Raw genomic sequence first — 8,702 nt, forward strand, 5'->3', positions numbered from 1 at the left:
TTTCAGCACCTGGTTCGTTACAACCTGCTTCCCGATATCTTTTGTCACCTGCTTTGAGGATTGCTTAACGACATTGTCCCCTGCTTCGAGCATTAACGAATCATAATAACCGATTTGGGCAGACTTCATGAACTGTTTGGTCTGTAGCTTTGCAGCGACGTTCCCCATCGCTCCCCCGGCGGCGGCGTCCAACCCTAAGTCCAGCACCGTTACTCCCACGCCCACGAGCACACCCGTCGTGTCCTTCGCCTCGGCTATCGAGGCCAGGTTTCGGACGACTCCAAACGGCTTCCTGGTCACGAAGGACACCAACGTGTCCGTCGCGAGCCCCGCGTTAACGGCCGCCGCCGCCGCTCCCCCGGGACCGGCCACCACCGCGGCGCCCATGACCAGCGTGCTTCGGGTGGCGGACATGAAGGCCCTCTCAGCTCCTTCGTCGTCTCCTCCGAGAAGGTGAGCGGCTGCTTTGACGTGCCCGACGATGGGGATGCTGTTCAAGACGCCCGATGTGCAGCTGTTGGCGGCCCGGAAGGCTTCTCTGGCACCTTCGCCGTCTCCTACGACGGCGTGAGCGAGTCCTTTGACGTGTCCGACGCCCGGGATGCTGTTCGCCACATTGTTGAGAAAGTCTCCGAGACCCATTTCTCCACCTCTCTCTCTGGTCAGTCGGTTCCTACGTGTGAAGATGATGGAAGATCACCACCTTTGATGGGAGAAAACACAAGTTTAATGTGTGGCGGTGTCCAAAAGTCTGAGTGCACCTTCCTGTTTTTCCATGATTGTCTGTGCTATAAGCTGCATGAGCAAACTTATCTACGAAGTGATATTACACTTTCAAATTGTAACGTCATTTTAACGTTGACTCTGGCTTTTGTTTATTTTCACAAGTTTTCAAATGTATAAAATGTATTTAAAATCCTTTGAAAAGACAAGCTCACAATGCAAGCCACGTATTGTGAGAATGTCGATCGGCTATTTTCAAGACCCCTGGAACAACATATTTTCAGATGGGGGTCGGTGGCCAAATACATATATTTTTGAAAATGTTTGAGAACCACTGACATAGAAACATACGGTAGGTTTTTCAGAAAACTGTGAGGATTTAGAAGACATTTTGTAGAATCATCCTCAGGTCTATTTAATAACCTGATGTTGAATGTAAGATTGTGTCATCACGTTCTGCGGTCAAGTCATTTCGGTGATCCCGGGCCAACGCTGGCTGCGACTGGAGCTTCTGCTGTTTCTGTATACTCTGCCAAAAAATGGACCTGAAAACACCTTCTGCCTGCCTGCTTCAGAAATACTTTTTTACTACTACTTTTTTATTTTTGTAAAAAAAAAACAATGTTTGACACATTTTTTAACAAAACTTGTTTACAAATTTTGATATAATATGATATATAAAAAAATAGTAAAATTGTGAGTATTTCTATTTCAAGTACTTCTTCCACCACAACTTTTAGGTAAGACAAACGGCACCTTTAAGGGCGTTGTTGCCTGGATCAACACAGGTATCCTCCAGGTCTGTTGAAGAGGGGCGCGACAACGCAAGCGTAAAAAAAAGCTAAACAGAATCCAGGTCTGGTGAGTCGCGGGCGTGTGCGCGTAACGAGCACGCGTGCAACAAATGCACGGGACCGCGCTCACGTAAAAACGCTTGCGTTGTCACACCGCGACTTCTCCGAGCAAAAACGCAGGTCTCATTGAAAATTAACTATAGGCGCGTTTTATCGCTCCCCGTTTGCAAGGCCCAGCATCGCAATGGCCTGGACCAATGGACAGTCTTACTGCTGCTATTTATTTCCTTATGTTGTACATGTGTTTATTATTATTATTATTATTATTGTCTCCACCAGGCCGAAGGCATGGGGAGAGTATGTTTTGCACTCCGTCCGTGTGTGTGTGTGTGTCCGTCCGTCCTTCCTTCCGTCCGTCAGTTACCAGCTAATCTCCGGCACCGTTGGCCCGATCCATGCCAAACTTTGCACACACACTCCCTGGATGCCAACGATGAACCTCTGCCCCAAATATTCCTCAACGACCTGTTATAGCGCCACCATGAGGCCGATTTAGGCAAAACACATTTCTGTAGATTACTCGTACACATTTTATCCATACATCATCACACAATTCGGTATACACTATCTCCATAGCCATGTGATCAACACGGATCTGCACCATTTACCATCTTCCATCCTGATTGGCTAAGATTGGCTTCCAAAGCTCACATCCGTTTCGAACAAAATGCCACAAATCACAAACGCAGTGTGCAATTTCCGTGAAATTATGCACGCACATTTCCACTAGGCCGAGGATGACATGCCACTCATTTTTTAACAAATCAACCTCACGGTGGCGCTATAACAGGGCAATTCCTGTATTTACCTATAACTACATCGATCTGTATACAACTTATGTATGCGTACTCCCTAGAGGCCATGGAAAAACATTTTCCCTGCATCCCTCCACATCTGCCGGTTATAGCGCCACCATAAGGCCGCTTTCTGGAAAACACATTGTTTATGTTAGTCGCACAGATTTCATCAAAATCTCACGCAAATCGGTACACATGATCTCTGTAGTTATGTGATCAAGACGAGTATGTAGGATTTCTCTGATTCTACACTGATTGGCTAAGATTGCCTTCGAAAGTTTTCAGGAGTGGCCCGTTTGTACAAAATGCTGCACATGTCCTGCTCATCCAGAATTCTATCCTCAGAGATGCTATGAGTGATCTGGATCTGCATTTCCTCAACAAAATGAAGAAAATTGTTGCAAAAAGAAAACAAAAAAAACATCACACACACTCCTATCCTCCTGGTGGAGACCTGTGCCCAGAAGGGCACTTTTTCTAGTTATTATTATTATTATTATTATTATGTGTGTTCAGTATCTTACCGTGCTGCTGCATGTGTCTGCGCTCCAAGTTCTCCGTATAGCTGCTTGTGCACAGCTTGTACACACACACGCACGCACGCACGCACGCACGCACGCGCGCGCCATGCACTTGCTTTACAGTAGATCAGACCATTTCCCAGAAAAGACCCCCTGACACAACTGAAAGTGAAAGTTTGCAACTGTCGGCTCACTGTTGCTATGGTGAGAATGTTACATCATAACGGATGTTACGTCATAACACATTAGCACTTATAATACTTCATAAACGCTCCGCCGCGCGCCCCAAGGGGGGCCCTCAAATTTGCTCCAGCCCGGGGGCCCTCAGCAAGGTAAATCCGGCTCTGCCTGGGGACCACTGTTGTGTTGGGTTATGGGCTAAGATTTGTGACACTTGCTATGCATGTTTATACAGTACATCCCACTGTTTCTCCAACAATGGTCCATTGACTATAATTTCCTAATAATAATGACTCAACCAAACAATCTGGTGCACTTTCCCCTCTTTGTGATTCTAACTCCCCTTTTTCCTGTTAGGTCACATGCAGGTCATTCAGTTCACTGTTTATCAACTAGTAGAATGACATTTAAAAAGAAGAAAATCATCAAATCCTACATTACTAAATGTATGGTCAGGGACCACATGCAATACCTCCACGGACTACCAGTGGTCCACGGACCACCTGTTGGAAACTCCCTGAATTAAATCTTCTAGCTTCTAGACCAATCACGTTGAATGTATAGTACAGGAGATGCAATACAATAATTGCTTAAAATGGCTGACTCTCACCAAACAATAAACCAACTAGAAAAGTGTGCTCCTGTAGAAGTGCAGATCTCTGCCAGGCCAGGTTGCCTACCCTAGGGGACCACAATGTTAGAAATTAAGGCAGTATCCAACAGGGACATGCAGAGAGTGTATGGGCAGGGGCTGAAATCCCATATAAAGAGGGCACTTTTGGACAAAAATAGCAGATCTACAAGCTCTCAACGCGTCGCAGCGTGACGAGTTGAGAGCTTGTAGATCAGCTTGTAGATCAGCTATAGATCAGCTATTTTCGGGCGCAACCCAGCACTCTTTAGCTAGTGGAGATGTATGGATGTATGGAGACTTCGGAAAAAAGCTATTCTCCTGAATGCTGGCTTGGAAAGGAGTGGCCTTTGCATTTCTTTCACCGTAGTAAATGCTGCATCCGTGGTCTGGAAAGGGCAGTTGTTTTACAGACGGGTAAAAGAGCAGGGGCTTTGATGTCTATGTGTGCACGTCCCTGGTATCCAATTGGATGGAACCTGTGAAATCTGACTGATACATCTTGATCACATGCGGCTCTATACTGTATAGACAGTAGAGTGTTGGACGGAATTTGTTGGAGTAGTAGTAGGAAAAAATAACAGAAAGCTAAATTGATTAAAATGTAGTCTGGAGGAAATGTGGAGATGCATCATGTTCCAAGAAATTCATGGAAGATTTAGATTTTACAACCTACGGTTCAAGGGGGCCAAAACCTGTAGTGAGCTGTTATAGCGCTACCATGAGGCCAATTTGAGGACTATACTGACAGTGTGTGTGCAAATTGTCATGTCAATCGGCCACACTGCGTTGATGATTTTGTACAAAGCGGGCACCTCCCACAAACTTTGAAAAAGCGGATTCATAGCCAATCGGAAGCAGGCATCTGAAAAAGCTTCACATCTTCAAATAATTAGTCCTCACAAATGCTCATGATAAAGTAGTAAAAAACAAAAAACAAAAAAACTGTGACATCATCATTACGCATTTTATTTTTCAAACAAATGTTTTTCGTTTGATTTTGTATTAATGCAAGAACAATGGCTTCCATTACAGTACGCTAACTTTCTAGGAATAAAATACCTGACGTAATTAATAGATTAGGCAGGTTTGAGACACCAAAAAGCCAAAAAATGTACAATATTAAAAGGAGCATGAGTGAAGACCATATATATGAAGATAGTTCATAGATAGATAATGGTTGAAGCCGTCCTTTACGCCTTTTCAGGGTAAAATCATATGTAATGGCTTATATAGGGAAATAAACAGGTTTGTATTAAAACAATAATTAGACAAAGCATTTTGTTCAAGAGATGAATCAATGATCTTTTATTCATTCTATGAATGCATTTTTCGATTAACTGAATAAACAAAAGAAGTGCAGTTTTGTTTTATCCATTAAAAACATCAGTGAATCAAAGTGATGACATTCTAACCCATCCACTTTTTTATCGGATCGGTTGCGATCCCCGTGCTAACGGCTGCTGTTGCCGCTCTCGCGACCGCACCACCCGTAACGTGGGACCAGGGAAACAAGGACTCCAACACACTAGATGCTAGTTGTTGCAGGTTGTTGTTGTTGCTGCTCAGGTCCTGGCCCTGGGAGGGACGCATGGGATATTTGAGTTCATAATGGCTAAATATGCATTAAAAAAGTATGAATTACTATCGAATATCTTAGATACAATGAAATTGAGTTGACGTGGGTTTTTTTTTAAGGGTAACTTGCATTAATCGCAATATCACACGAGTCCCGTGGTCACCACTCACCAAGCCCTTGCAAATGAGGAAGTGGCTCACTGAGTCTCAAGATATTGATTGATTGATTGATTGAAGAATTTATTAACAGTTTGCAGAATTACAGTACATTTCAAGCACAAACTCAATACAAAGGCTGTTAACTGTGAGTGGACGACCCAATTAAGCATTACACTTGTTTCCAATAGGGTCCACCATGTTCAAATCATCAAAACATTTAGAGACGTACAAATAGACACTTCTATAGACAGAACAGGAATTCATCATAAAGGAGGTAAAAAGGGAAAAGAAACATATACAGTGAGGGGAAAAAAGGGGTGGGCGGTGGGGGGGGATTTACGTTCAGCTCCGTTAATTTGTTTGTTTTCCTGGGAGGAGCTGCGTTGGGTCCCCAAGTCGGCTCCGTGGCCGTACCTTGAGTTGGCTGTGTGGCCGTGACCGTCTCTTGTGTTGTCCTTGTGTTGGGTCCCCAAGTCGGCTCCGTGGCCGTACCTTGAGTTGGCTGTGTGGCCGTGACCGTCTCTTGTGTTGTCCTTGCGTTGGGTCCCCAAGTCGGCTCAGTGGCCATACCTTGAGTTGGCTGTGTGGCCGCGACCGTCTCTTGTGTTGTCCTTGCGTTCGTGTTTGGGGGATTCCGATTTTACAGGGGCCAGTTTCGAATTGCAGCCGTCCGTAGGTGCCCTTTAAGAGCGGTTTTGAAGGAGTCAAGGGATTCGCATGTCTTAATGACAGTTGGTAGGGCGTTCCACATTTTGGTGGCATAGGAGCGAAAATAATTTAGTCCCTTGTTTGTGCCGAATCTGGGTTGTACATGGTTCGTTGCACTCCCTCTGGTGTTGTGGGTGTGGACTTCGTTAACATTAAGGAAGTATCTAGACTAGGTACATGGGTATCTTGGTGGTGTATCGAATCTTGTGGACCAGACCCATTGCAAGATGGTGTACTCTGTCGTCGACCCTAAGCCATTCCAGCCTGTCAAAGTGGGCAGGGGTGAGGTGGGTTCGGGGGGCTAGGTCAAGTAGGAGCCTGACCAGTTTGTTTTGGGAAGTCTGGAGCCTGGTTTTAAGGGCCTTTGAGGTGCTGTGGTACCAGGAGGTGCATCATAGTCAAAGAAACCCTGTACAAGGGCTCCTGTTAGGGTCTTCAAGGTGTTTTTGTTGACCAGTGAGGAGATCCTGTAAAGGAATCTTGTTCTATGGTTGACCTTTTTGATTACGTTGGTGGCCATTTTATCACCGGAAAGATTAGCCTCCAGGATGGAACCTAGCACCCGTTTCGAATGGGATCAGTGTATTGAAACGGGGAAAATCAGGTGCAATCAGGCCTTTCAATAGACTGAGTAGACGTCTACCCGTCTACTCAGGTGCTCAGTAGGTTGATTCCTTCCGATTGTGTCGGTTGATCTGTGCAGTTTAATGCATCGCATGCAGCTACTGGAGCGGTGCCGTGTCGTTAGTCAGAAGGTTCCTTGTTCCGAAATTACTATCCCTATCTCTAATCCTAACCTAAACATAACCGCAAGCACGGGAGCAGTGCATCTCTAATCCTAACCTAAACATAACCGCAAGCACGGGAGCAGTGCATGTTCGATGTTACGGCTGCATTGAAAGGAATGATCACCTACTGAGCTCCAGTAGCTGCATGCGATGCATTAAACTGCACAGATCAACCGACACAATCGGAAGGAATCAACCTACTGAGCACCTGAGTAGACGGGTAGACGTCTACTCAGTCTATTGAAAGGCCTGATTGCACCTGATTTTCCCCGTTTCAATACACTGATCCCATTCGAAACGGGAGAACCTAGGTAGGTAATTTCATCTTTACGTGTGATAACATTGTCACCCACTCTAACCAAGAAGCCATTTGCCTTGCTGAGATTACTATTAGAGCCAAAGAGAATGGATTCAGTTTTTCCCAGGTGTAAAGATAGTTTGTTATCAGCGAGCCAGGTGCAGATTCTACCGAGTTCAGAGCTGAGGGCCTTTTCAACCTGCAGTTTGTTCCTGTCCGAGACTAGCAGTGCCGAGTCATCTGCGAACAGGAACAAGTTGCAGTCACAAGCTGAAGTCATGTCGTTAACATATATTAGGAACAGTAAAGCTTCATAAGGGCAATATAAAAGCAGTACTTAAGGTTCCTCTCCTATGTTGGCTTACGATACTGGTGGTGTCAAACTCAAGAAACAAAATAGACATTAGACAATGAATGCAAAACAAGCTAACGCAGAAATAAAGGATAGGCTACAACTTGACCACCCCAGGGGGGGACCCTATCGTTAGTCTACTAGAGCCAGTGTGGTGACATGGGCGTGTCCCACCGGTCGTTGTGAACGACTGGGAGGAATGGGTGGACCCCCGAAGGAGAGGAGGTTGGGTGAATGCGCCGTAAACAAACCACAGCAAAGCAGCAGTGGTGATGCTGGCCCTGCAAAGCACAAGCGGCCGTGTTAAACTAATACTTAAATACTAAATCCACTGAGGCAAGAACAGAGAGAGTTCAGAGAGGACAAAGAGACCTACCGCTTTAATGAGGGCGACACACACCGTCGTGATGCCCACCGCGGCGGACCAGACAAGAGGACAACTGTAACACAAGAGCCCGTGTTTATTCCTGTGGTGTCAAAGACACCCAAACTAACTAACATGTACTGCGGATAAGGAAGCCGTCAACATACTTGGATGGTGACGTACACCGCATGCAGGACTCCAGAAGGAGGGAGCAAATGGAGTGTAGCGTAGCCCCAAGGCTAAAGAGACAAGTAATCACAGTCAAGTTTGAGACCAATGAATAAGTGCAGATGATTATGTCAAACAGCCAAAGAGATTAACATACCTGCACCAAATATAAACAGCACACACACGCCGCAGTCTGTGTGGACACACCGGCTGACAGAGCCTGGTGTGGCAGCCACCACAAACAGCAGAGAGAGAGACAACCAGCTGACAGGAGACCAGCTGCCTTTATACTCTACTAATGAACCCACTAATCAGTGGGTGGAGGATGGCTGTGACACTGATCCATCCACCAACAAGGGTGGGAGATGGGCCGTGTCATTGCACGTCCATCCTGCCACACATGCAACAAAAAAAAGTTAAAAAAGAAAAGTTAAAAAACATGAAAACAAAAGTCATAATAGTGGTCTACGTAAGGGTCCATTCATTCATACCCAGTGGTGGAAAGTAACTAAGTACTGTACTTCCCATCGGCTGTGCAGTGAAAGCAATATCACTATACCTTCGTAGTCTGACGTCACGCT

At 45.5% G+C, this 8,702-nt stretch overlaps 1 long non-coding RNA gene across 1 annotated transcript; it reads right to left on the reverse strand.

Moving 5' to 3' along the window:
* Positions 1-5,146: 5,146 nt before the first annotated feature.
* Positions 5,147-8,367, reverse strand: LOC306923722. The gene is made up of 4 exons (XR_013790102.1): positions 8,279-8,367; positions 8,121-8,192; positions 7,966-8,029; positions 5,147-5,284 (listed from the first exon to the last, which is right to left on the reverse strand). It is a non-coding gene; the product is annotated as an uncharacterized lncRNA (long non-coding RNA).
* Positions 8,368-8,702: the final 335 nt, after the last annotated feature.

This window comes from Electrona antarctica (assembly GCF_951216825.1).
Source record: "Electrona antarctica genome assembly, chromosome: 5".
Taxonomy (NCBI): Eukaryota; Metazoa; Chordata; class Actinopteri; order Myctophiformes; family Myctophidae; genus Electrona; species Electrona antarctica.